This window comes from Dendrobates tinctorius, unplaced genomic scaffold (assembly GCF_039654945.1).
Source record: "Dendrobates tinctorius isolate UK_male_01 unplaced genomic scaffold, ASM3965494v1 ptg000199l, whole genome shotgun sequence".
Lineage (NCBI taxonomy): Eukaryota > Metazoa > Chordata > Amphibia > Anura > Dendrobatidae > Dendrobates > Dendrobates tinctorius.
In genome coordinates this window covers 2,291,935-2,307,077 of record NW_027361866.1, presented here as the reverse complement: position 1 = coordinate 2,307,077, position 15,143 = coordinate 2,291,935, and the positions used below count along the sequence as shown (strand labels likewise).

The 15,143-nt window shown below is 45.5% G+C and overlaps 1 long non-coding RNA gene across 1 annotated transcript in view; it reads right to left on the bottom strand.

The window, feature by feature from the left end:
* The window catches only part of LOC141056734 (uncharacterized), an 88,083-nt gene that overhangs the window by 23,112 nt on the left and 49,828 nt on the right, over window positions 1-15,143 (bottom strand). The window contains exon 3 of the long non-coding RNA XR_012221915.1: window positions 12,636-12,726. This is a non-coding gene — a long non-coding RNA (uncharacterized lncRNA). The remainder of the gene's footprint in view (window positions 1-12,635; window positions 12,727-15,143) is intronic.

Below are 15,143 nucleotides of genomic sequence, written 5' to 3'. Positions count from 1 at the left end.
TTTTTTATGTCTCGGGGTAAGAAGTGGGGTCTTCCTGGGTCTCCTACCATACAGTCCCTTTTCATTCAGACGCCGACAGATAGTACGGGTTGACACTGTTGTACCCTCGGACTGCAGGGCAGTTTGAACTTGTTTGGATGTTAGTCGAGGTTCTTTATCCAACATCCGCACAATCTTGCGTTGAAATCTCTTGTCAATTTTTCTTTTCCATCCACATTTAGGGAGTTTATCCACAGTGCCATGGGCTTTAAACTTCTTGATGACACTGCACACGGTAGACACAGGAACATTCAGGTCTTTGGAGATGGACTTGAAGCCTTGAGATTGCTCATGTTTCCTCACAATTTGGTTTCTCAAGTCCTCAGACAGTTCTTTGGTCTTCTTTCTTTTCTCCATGCTCAATGTGGTACACACAAGGACACAGGACAGAGGTTGAGTCAACTTTAATCCATGTCAACTGGCTGCAAGTGTGATTTAGTTATTGCCAACACCTGTTAGGTGCCACAGGTAAGTTACAGGTGCTGTTAGTTACACAAATTAGAGAAGCATCGCATGATTTTTCAAACAGTGCCAATACTTTTGTCCACCCTCTTTTTTATGTTTGGTGTGGAATTATATCCAATTTGGCTTTAGGACAATTGTTTTTGTGTTTTTTCATTTAAGACAAATTAAATGAAGATAATAATACCAAAGAATTTGTGTTTGCAATCATTTTCAGGAAGAAACTGAGTATTATCTGACAAAATTGCAGGGGTGTCAATATTTTTGGCCACAACTGTACAAGGCAAGGAGAAGGCACCAAGAAACGATCTGCAAGTACAACTGCAGCCGGTGGCCTGTCCAGAGCGGTGCCGGCTGCTGAGAACCTGCGAGTTTTACAGGTCTCCTCACACAGTGTTCTCCTGATCTCACAAAAACTTGCAGCGGGACCAGGACCTCTCTCTAAGTCATGGAGGACGGGAGCTGTCTAACATGGGAGCGGAGTAGGGGCATGGCCCTGAAGTTGCTGAAGTTAGATCCAGCCGCAGGTTACTAAAGCATCATCCCCCTTTGGAGCACCGTGGGATTGCTGCAGCATTAAGAGGATGGAGGTCTCCAGGGCAGTTGTCTTTGGAACTCCTGGAGGACCAGTGCCCAGGCACATCTGTCCCCTGACACGGGGCTCCAGCCGGACGAACCAGTCCCTAGGAGGTGGTGAGCACACATGTAATGATACTGTTTTAGCTGATGATATTTTGCATGGTTTGATTGAGCGTATTGTGTGTGATGTGCTGAAGCAGGGTGAAGGGGTGCCTGCTGATGTGTCTGCCCCTGGGATGGACAGAGCGAAAGGGGTGACTGAGTCTTGTCACAGGGAGGCATTGACTGGCAGGGTGTCACCTCTTGGGTTCACCTTGGTAAGTCAGTGAAGGAGAGCATTTGGAGTGGGTAGTATGTGGATGTATTTTCCCTGCTTCCTTCTGGCCGGGAACAGATGCTAAAATCTGTTTCAGATAAGCCTGAGGCTGAATGGGATAAGAGAAAATATTTTAAATCCTTTCATAACTGGCTGCAGTCATTCTCGTTTTTTGCATCTGTCCTGGGAGAACATTACCATGAGTCTGGCAGTGGTTTCTTTTGACATTTAGATGCTATCTTTGATGCACATTGCCGGTTAAGCTAATGTCTGAGTGGTTATGCCTGGCTTATGGAATAGAAAACATGAATTCAAGCCACAGAGTAAGTATACTTTGTTTTAAAATGTTTGGCTGTTATATGACAAGGCCTTTTGTGGCGCCCCTGAGGCTAAGCCACCACAGAGGTATTGCACCTTCTCCTAAGGTGTAGTGCCCCACCATCCAGGTAAGGTGGGAACTCCTTTCCACGCTCCAACACTCACACCCCACACAACACAGTAGTTCAGCAAAGCCACATTGCGGCTCTTGCATAGAGTGTAGCAGAGCACCTTTGGTGGCTCCCTGCTTGGAACACTAAACGTGCTGGGAGGTGGGTGGAGTTAGAATACATAAAAGAGCGGGGAGGTTTAGAATTAGAGGTCAGTCCGTGAGGGCAGTCCGACAGGAGGTTGGAGAGAAGGAAGTCACTCGGAGAGGAGTGGGGATCCCTGGAAGAAGGGATGGAGGAAGGAGTTCTGCAGCTGCCTCAGTGATCTGAGCCAGCTGGCACAGGAAAGGAAAGGAAGAAGAAGGACATTGAACTGTAACCTAAGCATCCTTAGGAAAGAGAGATTAGCACGGAACGAAGGAGTAAAAGAGAACAGAGAGGACGTTTGTTAGAGGAAGGACCCTGCCTATAGGTTCTAAGCGCAAGGCCGGGGTCCGGTCCCCGAGGTTGTATGGACACTTATGGTTCTGCAGCAGACATCGGTAGAGTAGTCGGCTGTAAGTGCACTACTCCCACCTAAGACTTGGGGCACAACAGCAACTTGGATAGTGAGCCGGGACTCAGGAGAAGCGAGTCCCTGAAGCAGGCTACAGCTGTCTGCCATACAAGTAGAGTTCTTGGGAACATCTGTCAGGAGGAACTCCAGTGTAACTCATTACTAGGAGATATTCACACTTAAAGGCGCTATAGAGGAGACGTTCAGAAAGGTACATGTTGGCGGAGTGTTGGAGGGGAGCTTTCCATCTTGCCTGGAGGCTGACTGAGTCTCTGACCCGGAGGACACGGCCTGGAGGCAGGCACCTGTGTGTACTACAGACTGTGAGTAAAGCGTTGGAACTACAAGCCCCGGTGACCTCCATTCATTATTGCGCCAGCACGCTCAGCACCGCTACATCTGGGTACCAGCTTCCACACCGCCTGCGCCTCTCCTCATCCATTACACCTACACTGCCCTGGGGCTACAGCTCCACCTGTGGGGAGCTTCACCATCTTGGCTGCACCACACCACCAGCCCCAGAGGATCTGCATGCAGCGTCGGCCTAACATCCTACTTGTCGAACACCACAGGTGGCGTCACGAACTATTCATCTAAACTACATTACCAACCCCCCATTGATTTGGGCACCCAGGGTCACGGTCCGGGCCACCGCCGCTGGGACACATCCCACTGATACCGAGTACCCCACAGCCCTGGGAGGGCGACCCAATTTCGTCGGAAGATGACCGACGAGGGGTTTAAAAAGATGTAGGCTTATGGCTTAACCTCATGTTGCCTCAGAGCACTCTCTATGAGTAAAGGGGCCTGTTTTGCCTACAATGAAGGTTCATGTAAGTGGCAGGGGAATTGCTGTTTTAAACACAAATGCTCCTTTTTTGGTGGCTGACAGGACATGGTGAAGTGTTTTTTTAAGAAACATGGTCAGCTTTCCATGGCTAGGTTGATACCCTGACAGGCGGATGGCCAATCTGCTCAGTAATGGTTTTGAGGTTGGGTTTTGGGTACCAAATTTAAGGCCAGGGTGGCAAGATGGTTGATATCTTGTCTTCTGTGACTCCTAAGGTAGAGGTGGTTTCTGCATCATATTGTTAAAAGAATTGGAGTTGGATAGGATTTCAGGACTGTTTTGCCAGCCTCCTTTCAGCAATTTTCGGATCTCTCCTTTAGGGGTAGTCCCCAAGAAAGAGGCAGGTAGTTTTTTTTTCGTATTATCCATCACCTGTCTTTTCCGTACGGACAATCTTTGAATGATGAATTGGTGCAGATTTGGTCTCAGTAAGTTATGCATCATTTGTTGGGGCTGTTGAGTTGTTGCGTCGGTTCGGGAATCGTGCCCTTATGGCGAAAGCTGATATTAATTTTCGATTGCTTTCGGTGAACCCTTCTGGTTTTTGATTCCACAGGGTTTTTCTTTGAGGGTAGTTTTTATTTTGACAAGTGTCTCCCCATGGTTTTCGTTTTCCTGTTTCTATTTTGAATCTTTTTCTGTTTTTACATTGGGTTTTGCAGGATTTATTTCCCATGGGAGGGGGGGTGTTACATTATTTAGATGGTCTTTTGTTTATGGGTGCTACTCATTCATCGGTTTGATTTTATGCCATTGTTTGGTGTGCCTTTGGCTGCCGAGAAAACTGTTTTGCCCTGTGAGCGCTTAGAATTCTTGGGTATTATTATGGATTCCAGGACAATGGAATGTAGCCTTCCTTTGGATGAGGTGTCAAGATTGCAGAAGGCGATTATCAAAATTCTTGGTAAGGATAAATGTTTATTGCATGAATTGCAATCTTTGTTGGAGTTTTTAAGTTTTTGCTCTACGCTTTATCCTAATGGGGCCTGTTTTTCCCTGCGACTGTACGATGCCACCAGGGGTATTCGGTCCCCCCGAGCCCACATCAGACTTTCTGCAGGCATTAAGGATGACCTAAGGGTTTGGCTGCATTTTTTGGTATTCGTTTAATGGTCGTTGTGTCACTCAGAAAGATTTTGGTTCCTCTGATAAGGTTATGCTTTTCACAGTTGCTGCTGGCAGCGTAGGTTACGGTGCGCTGTTGGGCTTTCATTGGTCGGCAGAGGTTTGGCCTGTGGCCTGGCACAGGTCAGGCTTGAAAAAAATATATAGTGCTACTGGGATTGTTTCCGGTCCTGGTGGCTTTGACACTGTGGGGTAAGGTGTTGTTGATCAGGAGGTTAATCCTTTTTTCGGATACTATGGGGGTGGATTTTGTGTTGAGTGTTTTATCTTCTAAAATGCTCACGGGTCGCTGGTTTGCTCAGCTGAGTGCCTTTCTCGCCAACAGGTGTGGTAGCTTCACCTCTTGCACCCAGACGCAGATCCAGAAGGCTCCCCTTGCCCGCCACACCTGTGGGACGTACTGGGTATATAATAGAAAGGCTTATTAACAGTTCCTTGGCTCCGTCTACCTGGGCAGCTTATGCTTCAGCCTGGGGCCGTTTGGGTGGAGTTTTTTATAGGGCGAGAAGCTTTAATTTTAATAGTGGTAATTTAAGGGTGTCTCTTCTTTTTTGCGAAGTGGTCGGTTGCTAAGGGAGCAAGCCATGTCTCTTTGGCCAAAGCCTTGTCCGGAATTTCATTTTTTCTCATTACAGTACTGTTATGCGGATTTGTCTGATTTTTTCCCCATTGAACAACTTCTTAAGGGACTTAAGTAGGCTACCTTTAAGCCGGACGTACAACGGCCGTTTTCCATTCCACTGCTTTTCAAGTGATGGGTTGCCCTTGAACTTGTTTGTATGAATGAATTTGAAGCCTAATTGTGCAATCAGCCTTCATTCTTGCATTATTTCTTACAGCAGGCCGCGTATTTCTGGTTTGCTTATAAACGATGTCTCTTTTTGTAAAAGCACAGTCTTGCTTCGAATTTTTCTGTCCAAGATGGATCATTTGAGCAAGGGAACCTTGATTCGATTGTGTACCATTGAGGGGTTTTGTCTTTACCCAGTAGCAAACCTCAGGCGATGGTGCGTAGTAAGACCTTCTGGTTTGGGCCCTCTTGCATTACACTACGGTGTTCTTGCTTCCGATTTTCAGTTTAAGTTGGTGTTTGAAATGGTGTTTAATCCAATTTAATTTAGACTATGGAAGGATCACTTCTCACTCCTTTCATATTGGGGCTGCGAAGGTCGCAGCCAAGTTAGGCTTGAGTATCCAAAAAATTCAGGACTTAGGGAGGTGGAAGTCCGAATGTGTGTGGCTTTATATAAGACTAGTGTTGAGCAATACCGTCCGATACTTAAAAGTATCGGATCGGAATGGATCGGCCGATCTAAAAAAAATATCGGGTATCACCGATTCCGATACCGGAAGTCCCATTCAAGTCTATGGGACTTCCGGTATCGGAATAAGAAAAACCCTATTTTTGCCTTGTACAGCCTCTCTGGGGTCTGTACGGGCCTTTCGGGGGCTGTGCCGGCCTGCCGGGGGGTCTGTGCAGGCTCCGATGGTCTGTGCCGGCCTGCCGGGGGGCTGTGCCGGCCTGCCGGTGGTCTGTGCAGGCTCCGGGGTCTGTGCCGGCCTGCCGGGGAGCTGTGCCGGCCTGCCGGTGGTCTGTGCAGGCTCCAGTGGTCTGTGCCAGCCTGCCGGGGGGCTGTGCCGGCCTGCCGGTGGTCTGTGCAGGCTCCGGGGGTCTGTGCAGGCATCGATGCCTGCTACCATGACAGTGATTGACACATTAGCCAATGATGGGACAGTAGTAGTCCCATCATCCGGCTAATGTGTTGAATGTAAAAAAAAAAAAAAAAAAATTACATGCTACATACATACAACATGCATACTACATATATACTACATGCAACATACATACTACATACATGCTACATACTACATACATGCTACATACATACTACATACATAATACATATATACTACATGCATGCAACATACATACAACATATATACTACATGCATGCAACATGCATACTACATATATACTATATATACTACATGTAACATACATACTACATATATACTACATGCTACATACATGCAACATACTACATACATGCTACATACTACATACATAATACATATATACTACATGCATGCAACATACATACAACTTATATACTACATGCATGCAACATGCATACTACATATATACTATATATACTACATGTAACATACATACTATATATATACTACATGCTACATACATGCAACATACACACTACATGCTACATACATGCAACATACATACTACATACATGCTACATACTACATGCATACTACATACATGCTACATACATACTACATACATACACTACATGCATGCAACATACATACTACATATATACCACATGCATGCAACATGCATACTACATATATACTGCATATATACTACATGCATACTACATATATACCACATACATGCTACATACATACAACATGCATACTACATATATACTACATGTAACATACATACTACATATATACTACATACTACATGCTTACTACATACATGCTACATACTACATACATGCTACATACTACATACATGCTACATATATACTACATACATAATACATATATACTACATGCATGCAACATACATACAACATATATACTACATGCATGCAACATGCATACTACATATATACTATATATACTACATGTAACATACATACTACATATATACTACATGCTACATACTACATACATGCTACATACTACATACATAATACATATATACTACATGCATGCAACATACATACAACATATATACTACATGCATGCAACATGCATACTACATATATACTATATATACTACATGTAACATACATACTACATATATACTACATGCTACATACATGCAACATACATACATAATACATATATACTACATGCATGCAACATACATACAACATATATACTACATGCATGCAACATGCATACTACATACAGTGGGGAAAAAAAGTATTTAGTCAGTCAGCAATAGTGCAAGTTCCACCACTTAAAAAGATGAGAGGCGTCTGTAATTTACATCATAGGTAGACCTCAACTATGGGAGACAAACTGAGAAAAAAAAATCCAGAAAATCACATTGTCTGGTTTTTTTTTCATTTTATTTGCATATTATGGTGGAAAATAAGTATTTGGTCAGAAACAAAATTTCATCTCAATACTTTGTGATATATCCTTTGTTGGCAATGACAGAGGTCAAACGTTTTCTGTAAGTCTTCACAAGGTTGCCACACACTGTTGTTGGTATGTTGGCCCTTTCCTCCATGCAGATCTCCTCTACAGCAGTGATGTTTTTGGCTTTTCGCTTGGCAACACGGACTTTCAACTCCCTCCAAAGGTTTTCTATAGGGTTGAGATCTGGAGACTGGCTAGGCCACTCCAGGACCTTGAAAGGCTTCTTACGAAGCCACTCCTTCGTTGCCCTGGCGGTGTGCTTTGGATCATTGTCATGTTGAAAGACCCAGCCACGTTTCATCTTCAATGCCCTTGCTGATGGAAGGAGGTTTGCACTCAAAATCTCACGATACATGGCCCCATTCATTCTTTCATGTACCCGGATCAGTCGTCCTGGCCCCTTTGCAGAGAAACAGCCCCAAAGCATGATGTTTCCACCACCATGCTTTACAGTAGGTATGGTGTTTGATGGATGCAACTCAGTATTCTTTTTCCTCCAAACACAACAAGTTGTGTTTCTACCAAACAGTTCCAGTTTGGTTTCATCAGACCATAGGACATTCTCCCAAAACTCCTCTGGATCATCCAAATGCTCTCTAGCAAACTTCAGACGGGCCCGGACATGTACAGGCTTAAGCAGTGGGACACGTCTGGCACTGCAGGATCTGAGTCCATGGTGGCGTAGTGTGTTACTTATGGTAGGCCTTGTTACATTGGTCCCAGCTCTCTGCAGTTCATTCACTAGGTCCCCAAGCGTGGTTCTGGGATTTTTGCTCACCGTTCTTGTGATCATTCTGACCCCCCAGGGTGGGATTTTGCGTGGAGCACCAGATCGAGGGAGATTTTCAGTGGTCTTGTATGTCTTCCATTTTCTAATTATTGCTCCCACAGTTGATTTCTTCACTCCAAGCTGGTTGGCTATTGCAGACTCAGTCTTCCCAGCCTGGTGCAGGGCTACAATTTTGTTTCTGGTGTCCTTTGACAGCTCTTTGGTCTTCACCATAGTGGAGTTTGGAGTCAGACTGTTTGAGGGTGTGCACAGGTGTCTTTTTATACTGATAACAAGTTTAAACAGGTGCCATTACTACAGGTAATGAGTGGAGGAAAGAGGAGACTCTTAAAGAAGAAGTTACAGGTCTGTGAGAGCCAGAAATCTTGATTGCTTGTTTCTGACCAAATACTTATTTTCCACCATAATATGCAAATAAAATGAAAAAAAAACAATGTGATTTTCTGGATTTTTTTTTCTCAGTTTGTCTCCCATAGTTGAGGTCTACCTATGATGTAAATTACAGACGCCTCTCATCTTTTTAAGTGGTGGAACTTGCACTATTGCTGACTGACTAAATACTTTTTTTCCCCACTGTATATACTATATATACTACATGTAACATACATACTACATATATACTACATGCTACATACATGCAACATACACACTACATGCTACATACATGCAACATACATACTACATACATGCTACATACTACATGCATACTACATACATGCTACATACATACTACATACATACACTACATGCATGCAACATACATATATACTACATACAATACATACATATAGACATACAGTACATATAACATAGAGTACATACTCACCGTCACTTGTCACTTTGATCCCCAAAGCCAATGTCGCCTGAGGAATAAATATCAAAATAAAAAAAACACCAATATACTTACCCCGATCCGCAGAAGTCCACGAGGGTCCCACGTCCATCTTGCGTGGTGAACAGCAGCATCAGCTGATGCTACCGTTCTCTACCAGCTCCAGGAATACAATGACGGAAGGTAGGTATCCTTCCGCACTGTATTCCTCCACCACTTTAAAAAAAAAAAAAAAAAGTCCCTAGTCTCACTTTATGCCATTGCTGCGTGGGAAATTCCCACGCAGCAATGGCATAAAGTGAGACTAGGGACTTTTTTTTACAGTGGTGGAGGAATACAGTGCGGAAGGATACCTACCTTCCGTCATTGTATTCCTGGAGCTGGTAGAGAACGGTAGCATCAGCTGATGCTGCTGTTCTCCACGCAAGATGGACGTGGGACCCTCGTGGACTTCTGCGGATCGGGGTAAGTATATTGGTGTTTTTTTATTTTGATATTTATTCCTCAGGCGACAATGGCTTCGGGGATCAAAGTGACGGTGAGTATGTACTCTATGTTATATGTACTGTATGTCTATATGTATGTATTGTATGTACTAAATATGTATGTTGCATGCATGTAGTATATATGCAGTATATATGTAGTATGCATGTTGCATGCATGTGGTATATATGTAGTATGTATGTAGTATATATGCAGTATATATGTAGTATGCATGTTGCATGCATGTGGTATATATGTAGTATGCATGTAGTATATATGCAGTATATATGTAGTATGCATGTTGCATGCATGTGGTATATATGTAGTATGTATGTTGCATGCATGTAGTGTATGTATGTAGTATGTATGTAGCATGTATGTAGTATGTATGTTGCATGTATGTAGCATGTAGTGTGTATGTTGCATGTATGTAGCATGTAGTATATATGTAGTATGTATGTTACATGTAGTATATATAGTATATATGTAGTATGCATGTTGCATGCATGTAGTATATATGTTGTATGTATGTTGCATGCATGTAGTATATATGTATTATGTATGTATGTTGCATGTATGTAGCATGTAGTATATATGTAGTATGTATGTTACATGTAGTATATATAGTATATATGTAGTATGCATGTAGTATATATGTTGTATGTGTGTTGCATGCATGTAGTATATATGTATTATGTATGTAGTATATATGTAGCATGTATGTAGCATGTAGCATGTATGTAGTATGCATGTAGTATGTAGTATATATGTAGTATGTATGTTACATGTAGTATATATGTAGTATGCATGTTGTATGTACGTAGCATGTATGTAGCATGTATGTAGCATGTAAATTTTTTTTTTTTTTTTTTTTTTTTTTACATTCAACACATTAGCCGGATGATGGGACTACTACTGTCCCATCATTGGCTAATGTGTCAATCACTGTCATGGTAGCAGGCATCGCCCGATGGGACTTGTAGTCCCATCGGACGATGCCTGCACAGACCCCCGGAGCCTGCACAGACCACCGGCAGGCCGGCACAGCCCCCCGGCAGGCCGGCACAGACCACCGGAGCCTGCACAGACCACCGGCAGGCCGGCACAGCCCCCCGGCAGGCCAGCACAGACCACCGGAGCCTGCACAGACCACCGGCAGGCCGGCGCAGACCACCGGCAGGCCGGCACAGCCCCCCGGCAAGCCGGCACAGACCACCGGAGCCTGCACAGACCACCGGCAGGCCGGTACAGACCCCCGGACAGTCGGCACAGCCCCCCCGAAGGCCCGAACTGACGGCACATCATGATGCGCACAGACAGCGCATCATGATGACGTCATTTCGGCAGCCAATCAGAGCCACAAAAGTGGCTCATTGCAATTTGGACTTCCGATTCCGGTATCCGATACGAAAAAAGTATCGGTACTCGGTATCGGAATTCCGATACGGCAAATATCGGCCGATACCCGATACTTGCGGTATCGGAAAGCTCAACACTATATAAGACCTAACCTGTTAAGTGTTTAACTTCTTTTTGATGTTCTTTAGGCCAGAGGATTATTTGGATTTTGGGACACAAATTCGTACATCGGGCCCAGAAGATAGATGCCCAACGAGTTTACTCAGAGTCTCTTTCGTGTGATCTGTCACAGGTGTCAGTAGTATAGTATGGAATGTAATGGGAGAATTTGGTTCTTATTGTTAAGAAACTTTCTTTGTTTTACCCTTCTCCTGATTTACTCATAATCCTTTTTTAAATCCTTTTTTCCTAACTGTTGTATTGTATTTTCGGAGATCGTTCTGAGACTTTTTTTGGAAAAGTGTTACAACAAAATTTATGGAACAAATCTGGAGAAGGGTCAATAAGGCATTGGAAAGTTTATGAAGGATGTGGGTGATGGTTCATACCGGCACGTGGTCATTGTCATTGAAGGTTTCTTGGACGGCCTGTATAGACAGGATGGGATTCAATTATCGGTTGCCGGTTTAGACATTTTTAATTTGGGTTTTCAAAATATTTTGAAGAAAATGGCTATGGCGTTTTGGGGTGGGCGCCTAGCATATTCTATGCTAGTCCGTTTGGGAAAATCCCCCAACGTGCTTGGGGGGATTCTGGTTAATGTATACAGTAATTTAAAGTTGATGGAATGGTGTTTAATTTAAGTATGGATTAAAAGTGTTATTTATTTATTCATGGTTATTAAAAATTTTGGTAACCCTTAATAAAAATGCCACGGCCATTTTATGCCAAAGAAGCGTCAATGTGTGTTTATTTCAGGTTAATTAAAATTCAGTAGTTCATGTAGGTTTTGTGCTACCATGAGACCCCCAGGAGCAGGGCAGCCACTAGGAAGTTCGGGGCCCCATACTGGTAAAATTTTCAGGGCCCCCTTGAGACTCCACCCAGGCTACATCCCAGCCCCGCCTCCACCCCTCAAACTGTCCAAAGTCCCACCGCTCTCTCTTGGAAAAACACTTCTCACCAATCACACATTAATAGTTTCCATCACCAGATCACACATATAGCCGGCTTTTGTTTTGGCCAAAAGATTTTTTAAGCCACCACCATAACACGGTAGACTCTTTTGGCCGTGCCCTAATCTACTGTAACCTATTAAATATTTGTTAAAATATGTGATACAATTTAGGGTTTTTTTTATTTTTCAATTTTTAAAATGACCAATAATATCACATACAAGGGAAAAATACCACCGCACCATGTCCAGACCACATAGTGACCTATAATACCACACACAAGGAACAAATACCGCCAGACCATGACCAGACCACATATTACCGCCACAGTGACTGAATACTACAATACTGATCAGTAATAAAAAAAAAACACGATACTATCACCATAAGTGCCATTATACACAGGAGATCTGTACTTACTATGCAGTGTCTGTGTATAGATAATACAGTGATCAATGACATTATACACAGGGCCTCTATACAGTGTATAGTGTCGATGTATAGGTAACACACTAACTCACCAGTGACGTCTCTAGGTGAAGTCCTTCATCTTTGTTTTTCATCTTTCATCCAGCACAGATCGCCATCACGTCTTCCAACCAGGGCTTGTCTCTGCAGGAAATAACACAGTTACCTAGAGCTCCGCTTGCAGAACACATTACTTATTTTTCCCAACTTCGACATTACATCACATGAAGAAAAAAAGGTGACATAGTGTCACTCTACACAGTAACAGGACCGCCCCCCATTTAAAACAGTATACTCAAAAAATAAAATAAATACATCATTGCAGTAATAATATCCCTTAATTAGACCCTGTGGTAATAATATCCCCCATCCTAGCCCCCATGTGTCTCATTCCTGGCTTCAGCCATGCGTTCTCCCATCCCGCCCTCATAAGTATCCATTCTGCCCCATATGATCTCTCCACCTGTCTCCACCGTATCCATCCTGCCCCATGATCTTGCACGATCTGCCTCCAACCCTGCCCCATCTGTCTCCAATCCTGCCCCCAGTGTCTCCAGTCATGCCCCCATGTCTTTGATCCTGCCCTGTGTCTCCAATTATGCCCCGTATCTCATTCTGCCCCTTCCTGTGTCTCACTCTCACATTCTGCCCCCTCCTGTGTCTCACTCTCACATTCTGCCCCCGTGTCCATTCAGCCCCCTCCTGTGTCTCACTGTCACATTCTGCCCCTATCGTGTCCAGCATTCTGCCCCATCGTGTCCAGCAATCTGCCCCATCGTGTCCAGCAATCTGCCCCATCATGCCCATCAATCTGCCCCATCGTGCCCAGCTTTCTGCCCCATTGTGCCCAGCATTCTGCCCCCATCATGACCAGCAATCTGTCCCATCGTGTCCAGCAATCTGCCCCATTGTGCCCAGCATTCTGCCCCCATCGTGTCCAGCAATCTGCCCCATCATGCCCAACATTCTGCCCCATTGTGCCCAGCATTCTGCCCTCATCATGACCAGCAATCTGCCCCATCGTGTCCAGCAATCTGCCCCATCATGCCCAGCATTCTGCCCCATCGTATCCAGCATTCTGCCCCCATCATGACCAGCAATCTGCCCCATCGTGCCCAGCAATCTGCCCCATCATGCCCAGCATTCTGCCCCATTGTGCCCAGCATTCTGCTCCCATCATGACCAGCAATCTGCCCCATTGTGCCCAGCATTCTGCCCCCATCATGACCAGCAATCTGTCCCATCGTGTCCAGCAATCTGCCCCATCGTGCCCAGCATTCTGCCCCCATCGTGTCCAGCAATCTGCCCCATCATGCCCAACATTCTGCCCCATCGTGCCCAGCATTCTGCCCCCATCATAACCAGCAATCTGCCCCATCGTGTCCAGCAATCTGCCCCATCATGCCCAGCATTCTGCCCCATCGTGTCCAGCATTCTGCCCCCATCATGACCAGCAATCTGTCCCATCGTGCCCAGCAATCTGCCCCATCATGCCCAGCATTCTGCCCCATTGTGCCCAGCATTCTGCTCCCATCATGACCAGCAATCTGCCCCATCGTGCCCAGCATTCTGCCCCCATCATGACCAGCAATCTGCCCCATCGTGCCCATCAATCTGCCCCAACGTGCCCAGCATTCTGCCCCCTTCATGCCCAGCATTCTGCCCCATCGTGCCCAGCATTCTGCCCCCATCATGACCAGCAATCTGCCCCATCGTGCCAAACATTCTGCCCCATCATGCCCAGCATTCTGCCCCCATTATGCCCAGCATTCTGCCCCCATCATGACCAGCAATCTGTCCCATCGTGTCCAGCAATCTGCCCCATCGTACCCAGCATTCTGCCCCTATCATGACCAGCAATCTGCCCCATCATGTCCAGCAATCTGCCCCATCATGCCCAGCATTCTGCCTCATCGTGCCCAACATTCTGCCCCCATCATGACCAGCAATCTGTCCCATCGTGCCCAGCAATCTGCCCCAATGTGCCCAGCAATCGGCCCTCATTATGACCAGCAATCTGCCCCATCGTGCCCAGCAATCTGCCCCAACGTGCCCAGCAATCTGCCCCATCATGTCCAGCAACCTGCCCCATCGTGCCCAGCATTCTGCCCCAATCATGACCAGCAATCTGCCCCATCATGTCCAGCAATCTGCCCCATCGTGCCCAGCATTCTGCCCCATGTCCAGCATTCTGCCCCAATTATGTCCAGCAATCTGCCCCATCGTGCCCAGCATTCTGCCCCATGTCCAGCATTCTGCTTCTGCCCCAGCATTCTGCCCCCATCTCACAGTCTGCCCCGGGCCCCCCGGATCGCCGCTCTCAAAAAAAAAAAAATTCTTGTTACCAGTCCCACGTGGCACACACTGACCGAATGAGGAAGTGGAGCAGAGCAGTGTGTGACGTCAGGTGAGGGCGGCGCTGTGGCTGGACCATTGTGCAGGGGGGGATTGCGGCGCTGGCTGGACCATGGTGCGGGGGCGGGCCGGCTCGGGGGGCCCGGCAGGCGCTAGATATTCATTTAAAAAAAAGCTGCAGACGCCTAAATAAAATGTAGGGGGGG